Source organism: Cryptomeria japonica, chromosome 6 (genome assembly GCF_030272615.1).
Source record: "Cryptomeria japonica chromosome 6, Sugi_1.0, whole genome shotgun sequence".
Lineage (NCBI taxonomy): Eukaryota > Viridiplantae > Streptophyta > Pinopsida > Cupressales > Cupressaceae > Cryptomeria > Cryptomeria japonica.
Window position 1 is genome coordinate 628,856,863 of NC_081410.1, and position 23,123 is coordinate 628,879,985.

Consider the following 23,123-nt stretch of genomic DNA (forward strand, 5'->3'; position numbering starts at 1 on the left):
AGAGAATATGGTTTTCAAAGTGGAGGAACATGGAGGTGTGAATATCAAAGTTGAAGATAATGATCCCATGGAAGATGAAGATCATGCACCAAAAAATACAATTGAAGATGATGGTACAAATACATTGATCCATGACACATTTAGTACTAGCACAGGTGATCATGATGATCAAGATGACCTTGATGTTGTTCATGATTTACCTCTACTTGAGAAGGCATATGATGCCCTTTATGAAGGCCCCCAAACAACTCTTCTCTTTGTTGTATTGTTGTTGGTGAACTTGAAGGTTACAAATGGTTTATCCAACATAACAATCTCATGTATGTTAAGGTATGTCATATATGTCATAATAGTTAATAAATGGTAAATCATGTACCATTAATAATCTTTATATTAACAAATTATATTTTTTGCTTTAGATTGATAGGTGAGTTTTTGTTACCACCATCAAATATTCTACCTCGCTCATACCGAGAATTAGCTGCCATTATGAAAGATATTGGAATAGAGTATCAAGAAATAGATACTTGTCCCAATGATCATATTATATATCATAAACAACATGAATTTGAAATAGAATGCCCTGAATGTCATATCAGTAGATATTGAATAGATCAAATAACAAAAAAGGTGCCTCGCAAGGTTCTTTGTTATTTTCCAATTATTCCACGTATGCAACGATTATTCAGGTGCACTAGCTTGGCACAATTTATGGATTACCATGCACACAATAGAAGTTGAGATGACATTATTTGAATGCTTGTGGATGGTTCAACATTTATGGACATAGAGGAAAAGTGGCTACACTTTAAAGAAGAACCTCAAAATCTCAGGCTTTCATTGGAAATGGACGGTGTTAATCCATTTGGAGAGTTGAGATTTGTTTACTCGGTGTGGCCTATTTTTGTTATCAACAATAACATTCCTCCATGGATGTCAATAAAGGGGGAGCACATAATGTTGGAAATGATTGTTCTAGGTATTTTATCCTTTAATAGTCATCTACATTTAATTATAAATATTGCAGTATAACGGTCATAATAATTATGTAATTTTTTTGTTCATTCAACTAGGTAAGTACCAAGTTAAAGATATGAATGTATGTATTGAGTCTCTTATCAATCAGTTGCTGGAGTTATGGAATGGTGTCACCATGTATGATGTCTCTAGACCAATAGGACAAAGACAATTTCAATTCCATGCAATGCTTTTATGGACAATACATGATGCCCCAGGATTAAAACATTTTTGTGGTATGTGATAGTGTTCAAGTTGCACATGATAATTATAATTATAAAAATTTACATATTTAATCAAATTATACATTATCTTCCAAGTCTTCAAAAGAAGGGAAAATTTTCATGTCCAGTTTGTGGTCCAAAGATGAAATCTCGTCATTCAAAAGTTTAGGAAAGCAGGTGTTTGATGAGTATAAGCACTTCCTACACAAAAACCATAAGTATCAGAATACTGAAAAACATCTTTTCAATGTGAAAGAAGAGACTGCATCAAAGCCAAGAAGAATGATAGCTCACCTATGAAAGCTGGAATATAATAGAGTTAATCGTCAAGGTAATGTCATTACATCTAATGGTTTATGTTTGGAATTTGTATTTTTTTATCATTTTTTGTTTACTGATGATGTAATTGATGATTGTGAAGGTCGTCAAGGCATAGATAACCACCTTCCAAAGGGACTAAAAAGTTATCCCAGACAATTTAGTAGGTTGCCTTACTATGAGCAACTAAAAATTGTGCATTTGTTTGATACTATGCATATTGAAAAGAACATAAGAGAGACATTATGGAAAATATTGGATGGAAGGCATGACAAAGGAAAAACTATCAAAATTTGTAGTGACATTTAGGAATCCAATAATGCAATGAAAAATGTCATTCAATCAAATAGCAATGGAGACCAGATTAATATAAGTACCCTTCCTTGGTTATTAGTAGAGAAACAATGAAATGCTATCAAATAAGTCATACGAAAAATTCAATTTCCCACAAGATTTGCTGTGAACATAAACAATCTCATATCAAAGAAAAGTGAATTTGGGCCAGGGATGAAACCACATGATTGACATACCTTCATTAAGGTAATTCATGTTCTTGTGTATTTATTATATATTAGTATACTGCGCATGCATTTTTCATTTTATTATGTTATAAAAAAATGAAAATATCATTTTATAATTGTTGCAGTACATTCTACCTCTATCTCTGCCAAACCACTTCGACAATAATGTCAAGAAATTCATATATGATCTTGGAAAATACATGAGGTAAGTAGTAATGTTTGTTGAATTTGTTGTATAGATATTATATTTGTGATTTTTTTTACTTATTATGTAATATATTGTATATTATTTTGTAAAGTCTCATTTATATATTTTTGCGTCTTGAATCTCTTGTAGGTGGTTTTCATCTAAAGAAATCCATAAAGAAGATATACAGTATTAGAAGAGAAAAATTCCTCATCTAATGTATGAAATACAAAAGTGTCTACCTTCAAATTTTTTCAATGCACAAGAACACTACCTCATACACCAAGTTGAGGAGATTGAGTTGTGTGGACCTGTACACACTAGGTCAATGTGGATGGTTGAGAGGCACTTGAAATTTTTGAAGGCTTTGGTTTGACAAAGAGCACATCCTGAGGGTTCTATGGTGGAGGGATATAGGTATACCAAACTATGGTGTACATTACTGAATATCTTCCTAAGTTTGCAACAAAGATCCACGTAGATCACATCTGGGATCCCAACCCCATTAACAAATTAGAAGGAGAGTACATTATGGGGAAAGGTAGATTGAGGAAAGTGAGAGGTAATTATAAGATGTTATTTTAGTTAACTAATTCTTAATCTTCAAAATAAATCAGTTGTAAGTTATCTATTTATTTTTTGTACAGTTGGTCGAGAGCAGGATGCACTACATTTGTATATTGCAAACAATCTTCATTAGATGATGGTATGAATTGAATGATGTCAACATTCTAGTCACACATTAACATGGGAAGGTGTGTCTTCATTGGTTAAAGAAGCTCATCAAAATGGAGATTCCAATGTTACCCAAAGGGAAATTGATTTAGCAAATGGTTTAAGACATAAACAGTACGTATTAATTTATTAATCACCCATATGTTTATTAAATCACGATGCAATATTTTTTACATGTTTGACATATTGTAGGTCAAACACCACAGTGCTATGTGCTTCAATGGTCATAAATTTTGCATCAAAAAGTTGGATGACACGAAAAAAACTTGTGATTCTGGGATAACTATAGTCTTTGAGGTGACCAATATTTCATCTAGAAATGACATACATCCTCAAGAGTCAAAATCGATACTATGGCATTTTGGATGATATACTTCAGTGTGACTTTAATTCCTTCAAATTAGTTCTTTTATTTGTCAAATGGTACAGGCTATGACTGAATAAAAATGATCCTGATAGAACTGTTATTGAACATGATAACAGGTTTACAATAGTTAATACAGGGTCATTTGAGCCAATTGGCGATGAGCCCTATGTTCTTTTAAGCCAATGTGAGCAGATGTTTTACTCAGAGGTTCCACATAAATCGGGTTGGTCATTTGCTGTTAGACATGATCCAAGGGGAAGGCTGATAAAGTATAATGTGATGGAAGAAGAAGATACCAAAGAAGTAGAAGATGATGTAGATGATGATCACGATCGATAGTTAGTCGATGATGTTCCTGATGGAAATGTTCATGAAGAAGAAGAAGCTACTGATGATGATGATGATGCTATTGATGGTGATGGTGATGGTGATGGTGATGGTGATGGTGATGAAGATGACGATGACGGTGACGATGACGATGACGATGACGATGATGATGATGACGATGACGATGACGATGATGATGACGATGATGGTGACGATGACGATGATGATGATGATGATGATGATGATGATGATGATGATGATGATGATGATGATGATGATGATGATGATGATGATGATGATGATGATGGTCATGATGATGAGTTGGATAAAGAAGAAGATCAATGACATGAATGAAATGTATGAGGTATGCGATTAGTATATTATCTATTTAATATTGATTTCTTGGTAGAAATCAATTTGACTTATATGGTTACATAATTAATTCATTATGTGGATTGTTTATTAGTTATGTGATGGATGGTGATTTATGATATATATTTGATGGATTACATGTTTATGATGATAAATATGTGATGGTTATGATGTTCAATTACATATATGATGATACATATGTGATGTCTATGATGCTTATGATCCATATATATTTATTGTTTATCAAATTACAAATGTAATGCTTATGATGCTCAATTGTTGGTGTTGATTTCATGTATATATTTTGTGTGATGCTGCCACCCTTGGTGGAAATAGGTAATTGACTATAGAAATCATCAACCCTTTACTTGAGGATCCTGCACAGTCTACATAAAGTAAAGGTAAGGAGTAAAAAAACATACAATGATTATGATGATTGCATATTGTTCATGTTGTGTTCTATGTAATTTTTAGTTTACGTATCATGTAATTTTTAGCTAACATAAGATAACTGAATTACATATGTAGGAACCTAAACCCCTTTGATGAGGATCCTGCACAGTCTCATGGATCAACATGTATAAGTCAATACACCCTATAGAAACAGTTTATTTTAAAAAAAATACTAGAAAAATAAACTTCCTCAGTTTTTCAAACCTTGACATTAGCAACAAATCTAATACAATTATCAACACTTGGAGGCCCTAGTTGGACTTATTCAAATTTTAATCTCAACATCAACTTTAGGGATGACTTATTCATCAACATTACCCTGATTTACAACACATCTCTCTCATTAACAACTAACTCTCTCATTTGATGGAGTGTAGGTATCACCAAATAGGTATTTGTCACATGTGTCTTCCTCAAGTAAGAGAAATGCAAGAATAGAAGATGAAAGTGAGACATGTAGTAGATCTAAATTAGGGAGATCAACTAGAGGTCAAAAGATTAGAAGAAAATTCAATAAATGCATGGAATTTTTCCTTGCTCAAGGGGGGTCATTTTCTTATGATGATGAGACCAAAGTTGACATTGAGGTGCCCTTGAGGTACAAACATCTATAGAAACAATGGGTACCCAAGGAACTTCCTCCAATAAATACTATTTTTTGTGTTAACGAGAGGATATATCATATAGAACCTTTGTCATTACATGGTTTGGGCCTATTTTCGATGGACGGTATAAAGGTCTATTACAACAAAGTTGCTAAATTGATCTAGTTTGTTTGATCTTGTTACAATTACAAAAAATGGATGCAGATTGTTCGATATAAAAAATGTATGCGCTGGTATGCACTGTAAGCAAATTATATACAACAAAAAGATAATGATCAAAGTAGATGAGTGGTTGCATACATTGATGGAAGGCCAAAAGAAATAGGGAATATTGCAAGTTTAATAAATAGTATGCGACTTGGGTCAACTAATAAGCAACCCAATTACATATTTGAGACATGTGAGAGAAATCATGTATTCATATGTGTGATAAAATCAATAAGTGTAGGGGAAGAGTTGCTAATCAATTACAATTTGAATCATATAGATACAAACAAAGTTACTATCATGGGGGTGGTATGTACTATATATCATTTAAACCAACATCCAATTAATGACTCCAATATACCATTTTATTATTAAGTTTTTTTTCTAAGTCTATTGGTTTCATTTCACTAACGTTTTATATTTTTTCTTTGTCACATGGCAACATGGATCCATCACATAGCACAGACAGTGATGTAGGTCCTAACACTTCTACTGAGCGGGTAAACCTCATTGTAATTGTACAAATTAGATAGAAGAAAACTGTTACATTATTATGTTCTTTTCTTGGGTGTTTTGGAGTAATTTTGATAGTGTTAATAATATTCTTGTCACAGATAGATGTTCAGGGAAAGGGACCTGCAGTACCTCATCACCTCTATAGGGTTGTGTAATCAACAATATGATGACATTACATTTACCACAAACCCTATAGAAATGATGAAAAAGTCTGTTAGAAAAATTAATAGAGAGATTCTTGCTTTGGCATCCATGAGCCCTCAGACCAATGAAATAAAAGAGAGGGTACAACAATCGATGCAGACAACACATAACTTGCAAGTAAGCATTAATGAAAGCTTTAATTATAACAAAAGTTCAATAATGGTTTATATTTTATTCTCTTTTATGTCATTAACTAAAATATGTATGTGTTATTTTTATAGGATTTTATGTTTCCTCATCAACCTGGTGGCCATGATCAGGGTATTGTAGGTAGTTCAGGTGATGACCATGTTTTATACATTAAAACTACTCCTCCTTTGGACTTGTGAACTTTCTTTTTTAATGATAGTGTTATTGATCATATATTTATTATGTAGTTGATGCAGAGGGATCTATTTGATGATCTTCATGACTGATCATTCATACCTTAGGGAAACAAACCCCCTTACAATTCCCTTCACTTGTTCTCAAAAAACCCCCAACACATCCTTTTTATAGATCCTTGACTTGGATCAACCTCTCACTTCATCACTTATAATTTTTGAGAGCTTCATACTCTGATTTGTTCTTCACTGCCAACTCAACTCTCACTATATGATACTCTCTCCTTTTAAATCTCATCACATTCTACATGAGCTCACATTCTAATTGAGCTCAACTTCCAACAAGACAAGTTACATGCTCAAGCAACTCCATGTTAGCCTTAACATTGAGAAAATACCAAGTATTTTAACCATCATACCTTAACATATACATACCCCTGTCCTCCAAGAGTGTTATTTCACTATCCTCATCTCACTAATGTCTTCTCCAACTTACCAAGAACTTATAATTTGCACTTACTCATAGAATCCTTACAAATTCCAAAACTGCAAAATAAGGAACCCAAACTACCACTGTGACTATCATGACCAAACAAGTAGATTGGAACTTTCTTCTTATCAATGTCCATCATAATGGGGAAGGTTTTTTAGAGTTTTTCCAAACTTATTTAATCAACACATCCCTAATTCAACTTATTGGACATCACTCAACAAAACAATATGGTTTGTTGTCCCAAAACAGGGAAAACTCTATCTCAGTCTGCTAGGGCACTAGTTTTCTTGACATTTGTACAACCATTCAACATAATAACAATTCAATATAATGAAATATACTTGAGTTGACAATAGGAATCCATAATTTGAGAATTTTTCAATGACTACATCAATGGATATTAACAAACCCTTGTGAGTGACCCAGAACTGAGGGTTTTGGACAATTTCGAGAAAAAACAATTCAAACTCTCCTCATTGTTCATGGCCATTGCTCTAACTTGTCACAATTTTTTTTTAATTCATTACACTTCACCCTCTAATCCTTGATTAGACATTTTTAATCTATTTTCTTGATGAGAATAAACTTGAAATAGTGCATGAAACGTGACTGTCATGGAAATTTGCAATTAACAAGTTCCAAAACACAAAATTTTATTGATTTAATCAAACCATAATACATTACAGTGTTCTTCAAGGTCTCTCCTTCCTTCTTCCTTTGCATTGGCCTCTTGTCACAAATTTACCTACCTTTGTCCTCCTTGATACCATTCTATCATTAAGATTAGCATCGAACACTTAATAAAGGTTCATCTTTCTTTACAATTATTAATAAAGGTTTATCCTTGTTTACAATTCTTTTAGTTTTCATATATTTAATGTATTATTCTTCAAGTGCTGTCAATGTTCCTGTGCAAATGCCGCCTCATCCGTGGTTAGCCCCACCTGTATTCCTGACTACAATGTCGACAACACACAGCATTCAGACATTGTCTACTGCACATCATGTTCACCCGCCCACTATTGGTGGATCCCTCTTTTTCTCTCTCTTTTATTATGTGTTTATTTCCCTTGAAGCATTCTTTCTTGGGGGCATTTCATAGTGGATTCATTTTTGGTAGTAGGAGATGCACATGACAATGTGCCAAAGGTGAGTACTGCTGATAACATACCATCATTTCCTGGATCTTCCCGTATTGCTAGTACAGGAATGTTACAGACCATGTTGGTGGTGAGAGACGAAGGATTGATTCTCTTAAAGATACAGAAGGCTCCAGGTACTTTAAAATTATTATTATATATAGTCTAATTGTAATTTACTTATCGATCACTCGTTTTGGACTAATGATCCCATGATTTTTTTGGAGGAAATGATATTTTTTATAAAAATCTTAATGACATTGCATTGTAGATATTTGGGCCCACCATATGTAAAAGGTGGAACATCATATGTGATCTAACCCTAATCCAATAGTTTGATTTCATATCATTTCTAGAATACTTTTCCTTTGATCATTTTCTTGGACTATATCAAAGGTAGCTTTAGTTTATTTCTTAATCTAACAGGTTTGTTTTTTCTTTAAAGGTTGAATGACCAAGAAAAAAAGTTAAAAGATGAACTAATAAACCGTATGGTTGGGTTGTTCGGAAATGAGACATTCGACAAAACCAATGTCCTTGAAAAAGATGACACATATCTAAAGTGTGTGAGGGACCAATAAAAAACACATTTAGAGAAGAGCATAAAGTACAAGCGTCCCCCCATGATTCCAGAGAGGGAGTGGAAGGACCTAATTTTGGATGCGAAGGACAGAATTGAAAGGAAAAAAAGGAAATACACCACCATATGCCATAAGAAGGTATGTGATACTATTAAGAATGTAATTATGTACTAATTACTCTTTATAATTATATAATCAAACACATTTCAAACTTTTCATAGACTGAGTGACACGTCAAAGGCAACCAAGACAAGACAAGAAAAGTACGGGCAACACAAACTTGTCTCTGGTGACTATATGAAACTTGTTGCATGAATTGTAAGAATCAGTAAATGAAATATCGTATCAAAATATTTATAATTTGCAAACAATTTTTTTTTTATCAAACAATACAAGAATAATTAACAATACTAAGAAAAAATATAGGGCTCTGAATTCAATAGAGTGCCCATAGAAGATGACAAGAGAATTGCCTACCAGCAAGGCTATATAGCCATGGCTAAATGACTATGAGAATTGAGTGGGAAAACACGAGATTCTGATGCATCTATCACAAAGGTAAATAAGCTAAATGAAAATGATTTCAAATTAAATACTTTACCAATAATCCATTTGATGTTAAGTTCCAACATAAAGTAACTATATTCTTTTAAAATAAGCAAGCAATGATAACGATGCACATGATATTGGAATGTAGCCTGTTGATCGTGGAATACAATCTGGACATGAAGGTACATATGTGCATTCCAGTAGTGGAGGTATTCATTTGCTATTCAATTTTTTTATGTAATTATTAATACAATTAAATATCTTAATTAAATTGTAATTAGTGTAGTAATTAATGTAACATTTTTTGTTAATATTTTAGAACATGTAGTCGGTGGTGACCAAGTGGAGAATGATCTGGGTAGACAACATCAGGAACATGATGTTCACCAATCAAGTAAACAGGACCAGTGCTATTCCTTTAAATAAATTTAATTGCAATTGGTGTATTGATTAATGTAACCTTTCGTATTTTTACTCCAGAGGATCTACACGGTGTTCAGCATGTTGAGGTTGAGGCTAGACGAAATGATGTGGAAGATGATGTTACCCCATCGGGTAAAGAGCGCCACATTTATTCTCTTTAAATTAATGAAATACTTGTAACAATAATAAAAAATATTTTGAATTTAACCCATTTCTTTGTTATTGCAGATGACCCCCATTTCGTTCAGTGTCCTCATCTTCTATATAGGACTAGGCATACATCGAGATCACGAGTAGAGGATAGAACAACTGAAGATGGGGGAAATGATGAAGAAAACGATGCTCCACTTAGTTTTTACATAGCTTCAAAAAAATAAAAAAAATGATTGTAATCTAGCTTATTTGATAATGACTGATTTTTTATGTGCTCATGAATGATAAGTGTTAATAAATATTAATGAATAGTGCGTGTTAGTGAACGTTATGTGATAATGAATGAATGATGTATTTTAATAATGGATGAATAATGAATGAAGTTTATATGTTAACAGGGAATTTAGGGTGATGTTAGGGGGAGAGGGGCCAAATGAGCTTCCACCTTCATGTGGTTGCCCCTGTTAAGTAGAGAATATTAAAAACTATTCTTGAAAAAAAGCGAAGCTCAATAAGATAACACACTTTTCAATATTTCATTATGTTGCACAGTTAATCTTATTGAATAATGTATATTGAATCTTAATTGTAGGGTCCAACAGAGCCAACACGAACAACAACACCACAAGTTGTTGGGTATAATGAACTTGGGCATATTGTCTTGTATGTACACTAACACAATGAGTTGCTTCTAGTGTTGATATGCATGGTGTGATTGCAAAAGTTGTGAATATGCATCATCCTTGTAAGTTTTTTATTAGTTGACATTTTCCTTAGCATCTTTAAATTTTCCTTATCATTTTTAGTCTAACCACTTTTATATGGAATTTATTGTTCTAGTTTTTAACTATCTTCTAGACATTATTGATACAAGGACTTGCATTGCATCCATTTTTTCAATTAGGTATTATTAAGGGTAGGTTGTATTTGTAAATGTCTCTTTGAGTTCATCCAAATTTTATAACTGTTACCTCACATCTTGTTATTGCTGCAACAGGGATTATGGCCAACATAGGCTATGATTGCAACCTCTCAGTGCCATAGAGTCTCTTCATTCTTAAAAATGTAGAGGACTGTCAGGTACATTCCCTCTTTTGCACTCCAAATTGTAGCGGTCAATGCACATGACCAAATTTTCTTTGACATTTAGAGTATAGTATTAACTTTTAAGTAATTAGAGGATTCTGAGGTGTATTTGGCCAGTATTTATTTTTGTGGGATATGATGGTTGTGTTTTAAGTCATCTTAAGATGATCTCAATAGGTAATCATTTCACTAATGACATTTTTTCATTTTTCTTCATGAATGTTGGAAATTTTTACAAGTTAAGAGACCCATTGAGTGCATAGGCACCTTTCAAAATTTGTTAATAGGAGGAGGAACAAATCTTTCTAATGCTAAAGAGGATATAATGAAATGCACAATGACCCATTTGTAGGTCTCAACCTCCAAGAGACATAATTAAGATGCTTGAGTCATCTATGTGCATGTTAGGCAACCTCAATATATTAGAGTCTCAAATTAACATATAATTAGAAGAGTGCGCATCAAAAAGTTTCTACCTCCTAGAGGTAGGAATAAAATGCATCAAAGTAGCCTTGTAAATTCATTACTTTGCTAATATAATACTTGATCTCTCTAACAAAAAATCATTATGCATAGTGATTATGATAGCCAATAGATCCCATTTGATGATCATCTAGTCAACTTTTGATCTAAAAGAAAATTATCAGAAAAGGGGTCATGAACTATCCTCATTCATAGTCAAACCTCAATATACTTGAGATATCAAAGATTTCAATCACATGAAATATATAGCAGTAGAAAAGTATATGTCATTTTGAAGAGAATGAGTAGTGACAATAGAAGTCATACAAAGTTAGAGTCCAAGAGTTGCCAGTAAAACCAAAATCCCTAGATCCATAGATGATACAAAGAGTGGTCAAATAACTCTCCATGAGTGTCGATAATTAGCAAATCATAGTGATGAAGGTTTTTTAGTGGTGGGATAATCAAAACAATATGAGAAAACACTTAGATAGGAGAACATTTTTAAACAATGACAAGGATGCCATCATACTCATTGTATGTGACAATAAGGACATTCACTATTGCAAAGCCAATTGTGAGTAAGAATTTTTGTATCAAATCAATATAAATACTATCCTATGCTTATTGGAGAAGCCATACACCTGAGCCAATATTCATAGTGATAAAGGATCCTTTCAACGTTAGCAACATAAAGGATATACACTATCAAAGTTTCAAACAGTGGTAGGCATGCATTCAAGGTAGCTCAAATAGAGGAGATTTGATAGAGAACAAGCCATGATAGAAACCTAGAGATAAATCCCTGTATCGGGCATAGTTAAGAAGGATAGTTCCCTAACAAGTTCTAATGATTTGCTTGAATTGATCAAAATATTGCTGCATTATTAGCCAATAGGCTACATTTTTTGTGGGGTTTTGACCTGAAACCTATCTCACGCAGTAAAATAATTAATGAGTTGACGTAAAACTGTTGACTTTCAGTAGTCATTATATGATTTTTTGTATTAGTTTTAAAAAAATAAAAATAAATAATCGTCAAAATTTCAACGCCCCCTATATTTGCACCGATGACTGTACCATGGGGCATACAAAATCCTTGTCGGTACATAGTTCTTCGTTATTGTCGGACAACATTGACAATTCAATGGAAATCAACGAAAAAATCCGACGAGGATGCTATATGCCTGACAATATTCTCTCTGTAGATGAGTGGTTGGGGTAGCACATGCCGATGAAACCCATACGTAGGACTTACACTAGCGATGAAGGGAACATTTGGTCTTGTTCATAAATGATGATGCTATTGGTAAGACATACACCAATGGAGGTTTCAGGTCTCCATCGGTGTATATCTTATTGATAGCCTCATCGTCTATCAGTAAGACATACCGATGGAGACCTAATGGTTTTCGTTGGCCTTTCGACATTGACAATGTTGGCATATGATGAACTAGTATGATACTATGATAATAATATATATATTGTCATCGATGTCAATAAGTATAGGTCAATCGGTATGAAGATTGGAAGAAGTTGTTATTAATGATCAAGTTGGAGATCCGGTATGAAGACATGTAGTAAACCGGTGTCACGGTTTCACTAAGTGTGACTACCGGTTGGTAGTCTCAGCTCTAGGGTTTCCGGTTTGGAAATCTAGCTTGTGCGATGCAACCAATGATATTATGTGATGAGTTATCTAATAAATAAGGATGAGATCAAGATGCCACATCAGTTTTGTGCACGTGAAGGATTTTGTTGAGGATCTTTCATGTGAAGATCGACTGCATTTAATGTCTACCTCAGGTATGAACATTCTTCTTAGTGGTATGAGAAGAAAGTGTGATGGGTTACTGATTTCTATATGTAGTGAAGAATGGATGATGTAGAATGACTTGTAATCTGTTTGAGATTGTTTCATTCTATGTAATATGTTTGGACGGTCAGGATTGGACCGCTTGTAATATTAAACCTAAATACTTAGGGTTTAGGGTTTATGATACCAACCTAATTGTTGTCTATAAGATCGATAATGTTTTTTATTGTAAGTGTTGGCAAAAGTTGTGTGTGTATCCGAGTGATGAGATACTTGCCAGACCAGTGAGTAAAAACTGTAGAGTATGATTGCAAAGTAGAGGAAATGAAAAGAAACTCCCTTAGCATATAGTGTTGTTATTAGATCAGAGTTTTACCTCTTGTCTTCTAACTATTTTAATAGAAGGAAAATCTCTTTGTTGGGTAGCTTTAACAGGCTTGTTGTAAAACCTCTAACTAGGTGACTCAAGTTCATTGAGTTCTTTAAATCCTCTAGCAAGGTAACCTTTAATAGGGGTTCAACCTTTGACAGGGTATATAGCCATCCCTTAACTGGGTGATCTTTAACAGGATCGGTTCCTAGTAGAACCTTATTGTAAAGTCTTTAATTGGACTAGGCTCCTAATAGATTGAGCTTCAAAAGAGTTCAAAACAAGCTTGTGGGTATTCATCCCCACCATGGTTTTTCCCATTTGGGTTTCCACATAAAAAATCTGTGTGTCATGAGTTGTGCATTTTTCATGTGATGATTAAGTATTCTTTGTTTAGGTAATTATGCATGCAAAGCTAATGGTTATGATATTACTAATACACCACATACATATGTTTATGGGTGAAGTAGTTATCAAGTATTAATGATATTTGAAGAATTCAGTTTTACAGGTTTAAGTTGTCTAGAGTCTTACTGTGTTTAACCGGTATTGCCATGGTTAAATTCAGTAATGAAGACAACTAGTTAAGCATTACTTTAATATGATAAGTTGTCAGAGAAGTTATTGTATGTACTAATTCACCCCCCCTCTCAGTACTAATTAGGGTATTTGTTGTTCATCATTATTCATCCATTGGTATCAGAGCAACTCTAGGTCCTCTGTGATATAAGCTTAGCCGCTTGAGGTATAAGATCTTGCTTTAATGATGAAGAGGGAAGGTCCTAAGTTGAATAGAGATAACTTCAAAATATGGAAGGATGGAATGAAGATCTATATGAAGAGTTTGGGTCCTTAACACTCGAGGTATGGTGATAATGCCTATATAATCCCCACTGGCACTCTAACTAATGATCAGAAAAGAGAGATTCAAGAAAATGGGCAAGTCATGGAAGCCCTTATTAGCAGTTTGTCCGATATTGAGTTCATTGATGTACAAGATAAGGACACACCTAAGGATGTATGGGACACACTGGAAACTATTTATGGCACTGATGAGCATGCCAAGCAAGCTAAGGAAGAGAGCCTTGGAGGAAAATTTGAAGACATGAGGATGGTTGAAGGTGAGACGATTCAACAATATGGCATAAGGATTAAGACTGTTGTTGGAGATATCAAGAGCACTGGTGGAACAATTGATGATACCACCATTGTTAGTAAAGTTTTGAGATCATTGTTACTAGTCTATGCAATCAGAGTTGCTGCTATTCAAGAACTAAGGTCTATTGACAAAACCGAGGTATCTATAGACTCTATCATTGCAAAGTTGACTGCATATGAGTTGAATAGCTATGATGGTAGTGTTCAGAAGACTGGGTTAGCTTTTAGAGAATCTGTTGCACCAACCAGAAAAGGAAAATAAGTAAATACCAGTTATGAATCCATGCAAAGTAGAGGTATGGATGATGAAGACATTCTGATGGTGTTTGAAGCTCTTCTTACCAAGAGACTTCCAAAAGGCACTGGAAAAAACAGAGGTAAGCTTCCTTTAAAATGTTTTTCCTGCAATAAGATACGACATATAGTTGTTAACTATCCTAACAATGACAATAAGGATAAACTAGAGAGCTTTAGAAAGTACAAAGGAAGAAATAGAAGAAATTGTCTTGTTGTAGTGGATGAAGGTGTTACTGATGAAGAATTTGCGGATGAAGAGAATGAGGACATAGTTTTTGTAGTTGTAAAGGAAGAAGTGTCTGACAAGAAAGAACTTGTCTCTCGCATTGACAACTATAATGAGTGGATTATTGATAGTGGTTGTTCTCACCACATGACTGCTGATTGGAGAAAGTTTCTGTCTCTAGAAGAATATGATGGAGGTGTTGTTAGATTTGGCAATGATGCACCTTGTTGGGTAAAAGGTAAAGGATCCATCTCACTAAATGGAAAGAGCAGTATGGATGATGTCTATTGGGTAGAAGGTCATAGCAATAACCTGTTGAGTGTTGCTCAGCTAAATGATAAAAGACTCATTGTGGAGTTCAAAGGTGGAGTCTGTAGTATAATTGGAAAAAGTGATAAACTTATTGCCACCGGTAAGTAGGCCAGAGGTAGCTTGTTTCAGTTGAATGCCAAGATAAGTTGGTGTATGATGGTGAAGTTTGATGATAGTTGGTTATGGTATAGGAGACTTTGTCATATGAATTTTGATAATATTGTAAAGGTGAGTAAGATCAAGGCAGTAAGAGGATTGCCTTTGCTGAACAAACTAGAGAATTCTTTGTGCAGAGAATGTCAACTTGGGAAGATGTCTTCCTCAAATTCAAAGGTAAGTCTTTTTCAATAGAGAACTTACTTGATCTTGTGCATACCGGCTAGTGTGGTCCTATGAAAACTAGAATTATTCAAGGAGATAGGTATTTCATGATTCTTACTGATGACTTCTCAAGAATGATGTGGGTCACATTCTTGAGAGACAAGTCTGAGGCGTTTGGAAAGTTCAAAGCCTTTAGAGTATTAGTAGAGAAGGAAAGTGGTCAAAAGATAAAATGCCTAAGAACTGATCAAGGAGGTGAATTTAATTTTGATGAATTCAACAAGTACTGTGAAGATAACGGTATCAAGAAGAAGTTGTCTACCCCAAGGACACCACAATAGAATGGTATAGAAAAAAGGAATAACAAGATTATATTTGAAGCGACTAGAACAATGTTGATCCAAGGAAATGTTGCTCACACTTTTTGGAGAGAAGCGGTGAGCACTATAGTCTATACTATGAACTGGGTACTCATCAAGAAAGGTAAAGTTAAAACCCCTTATGAGTAGTGGATCGGGAAGACTCCCACTGTGAGTTATTTTAAAGTATTTGGCAGTAAGTGTTACATCAAGGGAGGTGAGCATCTGAGCAAGTTTGATGCTAAATGTGATGAAGGAATATTTTTGGGATATTCCACTAAAAGTAAAGCTCTCAAGTGCTACAACAATAGAACATAGAAAATTATTGAGAGTATCAATGTCAGGGTTGATGAATCCTCTGAGGAACCTAAGGAAACTTGCAGCGAGAAAGTGGAAGATGAACTAGGTGTAGCGTTCAGGGAATTGGTTAAGAAAGAAACAAGTAAAGACCTCAGTGTTCCTATACAAGTAGAAGCTGTAGTAGGTGAAGAAGAAGAAGTAAGTGAAGAAGAAGAGGAAAAGCATGCACAACCAGCTAGAGTCAATCCTAGATATGTGAAACTACATCATGATCCGAAGCAGATCATAGGAGATAAAGATGCAGGGATAATCACAAGAAGAAAGGTGAAAGAAAACTCTTGCATGATTTTTGAATTGGAGCCCAAGACTTATAGAGAAGCACTTACAGATGAAGAGTGGATTAAGGCAATGGAAGAGGAGCTACACCAGATAGAAAAGAATGCAATATGTTCTTTGGTACCCAAACTAGAACATAAGAATGTCATAGGTACCAAATGGGTCTTTAGGAATAAGCTAAATGAAGAAGGCACAATTGTAAGAAACAAGGCAAGACTTGTAGCAAGGGATATGCTCAGGAAGAGGGAGAAGATTATGGAGAAACCTTTGCTCTTGTGGCTAGACTAGAAGGTGTCTGAATGCTACTTACATTTGCAGCATTGAAGGGATTTAAGGTTTACCAGATGGATGTGAAGTTTGCGTTATTGAATGGAATCCTAGAATAAGAAGTGTATATTGAGCAACCAGATGGGTTTGCCTTATCAGAAGATAGTAACATGGTGTGTAGATTACACAAAGCCCTGTATGGATTGAAACAAGCACCTAGGGCATGGTATGAACATTTACACTCTCATCTTGTGAAGATAGGATTTCTGAGAACAAGTGAGGATAGCAACATCTACCTGAAATCTGAAGGTGATCAGATTTTGATCTGTGAAGTATTTGTAGATGACATAATCTTTAGAGGAGATGATGAAATGAGCTAGGCATTTGTGGATGAAATGAAGAAAGAGTTTGAGATGTCTCTCATTGGAGAGATAAAGTTCTTCATTGGTCTATAGATTCAACAAATGAAAGAGGGTATCTTTATTACCCAGTCCAAGTCTATCAAAGAGGTATTGAAGACCTTTGGCGTGGAGGAGAGAAAACCGGTTGGTACACCGATGGTGACTAGCTATAAATTTACTAAGGAAGATGATTCAACATTGGTTAATGAGAAGGAGTACTAGTCAATGATTGGTAAGATGCACTATGTGGTGCACAGTAGACCAAATATTGCTCATGCAGTGGGCATAGTAGCTCATTTTCAGAAAAGTCCAAGAGAATCCCACTTGGTAGCAGTCAAGAGTATTCTTAGATACTTGAAAGGGACAGCTGATTATGGATTGTGGTATCTATATAATGGTGATTTTAATCTCAAGGTATTTACCAATGCAGATTGGGGAGGTAACATGGACAATCGGAAAAGAACAACTGGTAGAGCTTTCTTTCTTGGTGGAAAACTAGTCTCATGGATGAGTAAGAAGAAGAGTTGTACTTCTCAATCTACAGTTGAAGTGGAGTATGTGGCAGCATTTATGAATTGCACTCAAGCAATCTGGATGAAACATGTATTGGATGGTTTCAAAGTACCTATATCTGAACCGATCAGTATATTTTGTGACAATACTGGTACAATCAATATTTCCAAGAATCCAGAATTGCATGCTAGAACTAAGCACATTGAGCTTAAGTATCATTTCTTGAGAGAGAAGGTTCAAAATAGAGAAGTTGTATTACAACATTTTTCTTGTAAGGAGCAGCTAGCAGACATATTCACTAAGCCCTTACTGAAGACTACATTTACCTATTTAAAAGGTGAATTAGGGGTTTTTCCCCTTCATAAAGTAAACTAAAGATTTGTGCTCCATATCAGTTAGGTATAACAGTGACAAATCTTTTAGGATTGATGTGTTGAAGGATGCTACCCCATAGTGGGAGCAACATAGTGGAGTATGGGAGCTTGTGCCTCCACTTTGGCATTGTTGTCAAAGGGGGAGAAGATATATGATAGGGGAGAAGATATCTGATGAAGATATTTTAGATGCATTGGTCTATGATGGTTTTAGTTGCAATGCTACACTAAGTATTGCCATCAATGCCAAAGGGGGAGATTGTTGGCATATGATGAACTAATATGATAATATGATAATAATATATGTCATTAATGTCAATAAGTATAGGTTAACTAGTATGAATATTGGAAGAAGTTGTTATTGTTGATCAAGTTGGAGAACCGGTATGAAGAGATGTAGTGAATCGGTGTCAAGATTTCACTAAGTGTGACTACCGATTGGTAGTCTCAGCTCTAGGGTTTCTAGTTTCGCAATCTAGCTTGTGCGATGCAACCGATCATATTCTATGATGAGTTAGCTAAGAAATAAGGATGAGATTGAGATGCCATGTCAGTTTTGTGCACGTGAAGGATTTCCTTGAGGATATTGCATGTGAAGATCGACTGCATTTAATGTCTACCTCAGGAATGAACATTCTTCTTAGCGGTATGAGAAGAAAGCGTGATGGGTTACTGATTTCTATGTGTAGTGAAGAATGGACGATGCAAAATGACTTGTGATTTGTTTGAGATTGTTTTATTTGATGTAACGTGTTTGGACGATCAAGATTGGACCACTCGTAATAGTAAACCTAAATACTTAAGGTTAGGGTTTATGCTACTGACCTAATTGTTGTTTATAAGGTTGATAATGTTTGTTATTGTAAGTGTTGGCAAAAGTTGTGTGTGTATCCAAGTGATGAGATACTTTCCAGACCAGTTAGTGAAAATTGTAGAGTGTGATTTCAAAGTAGAGGAACTGAAAAGGATCTGCCTTAGCATATAGTGTTGTTATTAGGTCAGAGTTTTACCTGTTGTCTTCTAACCATTTCAATAGAAGGAAAATCCCTTTGCCGGGTAGCTTTAATAGGCTTACTGTAAAACCTCTAACCAGGTGACTCAAGTTCATTGAGTTCTTTAAATCCTCTAGCAAGGTAACTTTTAATGGGGTTTCAACCTTTAACATGGTATATAGCCATCCCTTAACCGGGCGATCTTTAACAGGATCGGTTCCTAGCAGAACCTTATTGTAAAGTCTTTAATAGGAATAGGCTCTTAATAGAGTGAGTTTCAAAAGAGTTCAAAACAAGCTTGTTGGTATTCATCCCCACCATGGTTTTTCCCATTTCAGTTTCCACGTGAAAAATATGTGTGTCAAGAGTTGTGCATTTTTCATGTGATGATTAAGTATTCTTTGTTTAGGTAATTATGCATGTAGAGATAATGGTTATGATATTACTGATACACCACATGCATATGTTTATGGGTGAAGTAGTTATTAAGTAATGAATGATATTTGAAGCATTCAGGTTTACAGGTTTAAGTTGTTTGAAGTCTTACTATGTTTAACCAATATTGCCATGGTTAAGTTCAGTAACGAAGACAACCGGTTAAGGATTATTTTAATATGATAAGTTGTGGGAGAATTTTTTATATGTACTGATTCACCCCCCCTTCTCAGTACTAGTTAGGGTATTTTTTGTACATTATTCATCAGACAAGTACCATAAAAGTATCTAACAACAAGTTTTTGACGGTTGCATTTGTCGGGAGTCCGACGAAAAAAGAGTCAAAATTCCGATGAGCGGTCATTGGAATTGATCCCAAATGTATTAGTGCCTTCCACATTTTTCTTCATATTCACAGAGATACCATCAAAATTTGAAGCTAAATCAACATCTTTATCAATAAGGAGACCTTTAACACTCAAAATAGGGACCTCCTTTGTCATGTTATCAACCTTCTTTTTCTCTGGAGGCATTTGGGACTCCTTCTTCCAAAATTTCTTGATATTAGTAGGGGCCTTAGTTGGACAATCCCTACACCAATGCCCACCTTTTTTGCAATGGAAACAAGTGAAAGGAATGGATTCAAGCTCCACTAGCTGAACCCACACACCCAATTTGGAATTAAAGTTAACCTCCAAAGGAAGATCCATAGACTGTTTTATGTTCACACAAATCATAGCATACACCATCTTGTTTTTAGAAGAGGTCATAGGGTCAACTGAGATTAGGTCCCTAAAATAGGCAGCAAGGCCTTTGAAAACTTTGTCAATCCAAAATTCAATTAGAAGACCAAGCAATCTGACCCACACAACAGCAACATCCCAGGACCAGTCCTTGAAATTAAAATCCAACTCCAATCTCCTCATGGTAAGAGAAGTATGCCCCAACATATAGGGCCCTCCAAAGAACATAGACTGGAGGCCTTCTTCACAAGTGAAGGCAAAGGAGAAAATCCCTTTCGCCATAGCAATAACATTGACCTGATCTTTAACTTTCCATTTATTGGTGACCTAGGCCCTAAAAAATTCAACGTTTAGGCGAGGGCTAACGAAATTCCCCACAAGGGAGCACTCCATAACAAAAATTCCCTTATCAACAATGCAATCTAGGATAGAAATGGAAGAAGAGGCAGAAACTGGGTTCATAGAGATCGAAATAGGAATTGAACTCTTACCTTTAAGGCGAGATCTAAAAAGCTCTGTCTATTTTTTATTTCGGTCTGCAAAGTCCTCTGTTGCAAGAAGAGAAATTGAGCCACTACCGAGGCCCTCAAGCATAGGCTTTGGGGGGCCTGGGGGAACAAATAATATTTTCCCCCACCATCATCCACACTGTTAAGGTCCCTGGGCTGGTCACTTCCATCCTCCATCACCTGACTGTCCATCTCAGAATCCTCTAGCCCATCACATGCACCACCTCTTCTCTTTCTGCATGTTCTTGCCTTTGGACAATTCAAAATTTTGCCTATTCCTCCTCCACTAGTTCATGATAATATTATTCATTAATTGGATTTTTGATGGTTTAGAAAGCATGTTTGTTTCATTGCATTAGACATCATAGAAAAATATGACATTTTAAAATCTTTTCATGTTGCATAATTTTTTTCAAGGCACTGCCTTGAACCCCATTCCATGCCATCTATTTTGAGATAAAACGTCAACCTTCGATTGACTTGTCTTTTGATCAGGTTTTTTCTAATAGTTCTAAAATGAATAAGTTTGATGCATGTAATGTTTCTTTCTCATCTCACCTTACACATTTCCCAAAGTTTCTCTCCACAATGAAGACATTTTGGTACAAGAAGATTCTTTTAACACTTCTCTCAATGATTTCTCTCTTTGCGATTAAGCATTGAGGAAAGATCTTGATTCTTCACCTTACATGTACCTCCCCCAAGAGAGTACCTTGGTGCAAGAGGATAATATTATGATACAAGAGGTTGATATGGCTAACAATCCCCTTCATGACACTTTACCTTTTATTCACTCCAATGATCTCCCTTCTAAGATGAAGCATTGATGAACCATGGTCCTACCCATGAGGATATTATGAATCATTCTTTTCCCTCTCCCAAAATTCATCCCAGTTATGAGGATATTTTGGTGTGAGAGGAGGATATCACTAGTAATGTTTCCTATGCTCTCTTTCCTAAATATGAAGCCTTAGTGAGTATAGAGAATGATCAAAGGTTAAGTCAATGTTATTCATGTTTGTTGTCATGTGAAGCCTAACATCATTGTCCACCTTCATCAAGATGCCCCTCAACCTCAAAAAAAACATGTGCTTGTTCTAAATGGTGTCAAGCAACCTAATTATCATGCAGTAGCTCACACATATAACTCTCCAAACAACAAGAAAGATTCCAATATTTTTCCTACTTCTTAACCTTTTCTTAGTTCACTACCTGGTCTTTAAAACAGATCACAATTGGACATGAATTAGGTACAATAGGCAGAACCACCAAAGTGAGTGTGAAATTATAATGGCATACAATTTACTACACTATAATTATCCTAAAACAGATCACAATTGGACATGAATTAGGTACAATAGGCAGAACCACCAAAGTGAGTGTAAAATTATAATGGCATACAATTTACTACACTATATTTATTCCCCACTTTAGTGGGAGTATGAACTCACATTCTCGATAAAGTATAGAGAATAAAATATTACTTTCATCAAGACAACAAAGAGATAAGACACACCAAGTTTGGCAAGCCAAAATCCCCCAATGTTTAGGATCTTATTGATCTATAATATCAAGATAAAAGTGAGAAATATGATCAGCATAGGTAAGATACATGGAGCATGTGAAAACAAAATAAGGTATGACATCTAGGGCTAGAAAGATCCTTCAAAGCTTACTACCGATCCATACCAAAATGTAAGGAATGACCTGTAGGACTAGTGAGAATATTTGGATACTTACTAGGGGTCATGTTACAAAAAGGGTTGTGCAAGGACTAGCAAGTTGCATTATTCTAGGTGACTCATATACAATTGACCATTTCACATAGGTCTAGGAAGTTGTGTAATTGCAAAGCAAAACTCTTGTATTTTTTGGGTAATCCTGGATAGGATATTGCAAGGTTAGAGATGTGCTTCCATTTGGAGTTTGATTCCTAATGGTTTATTCTCCTTTTCATTCTATTTTCTTTTTTCTTTCATAAACAATTTTTTGAAATTAAATGATTTCGTATTGGAGAGGTGTGATCATAAAATGAACTAGAAAAACGAGTTAAAAGTATTATGGATATACAAAAAATTAAAGCATGGATTATAGAATAATTTTGTGAAATAAAGTAGGTATTTAATTAAAAA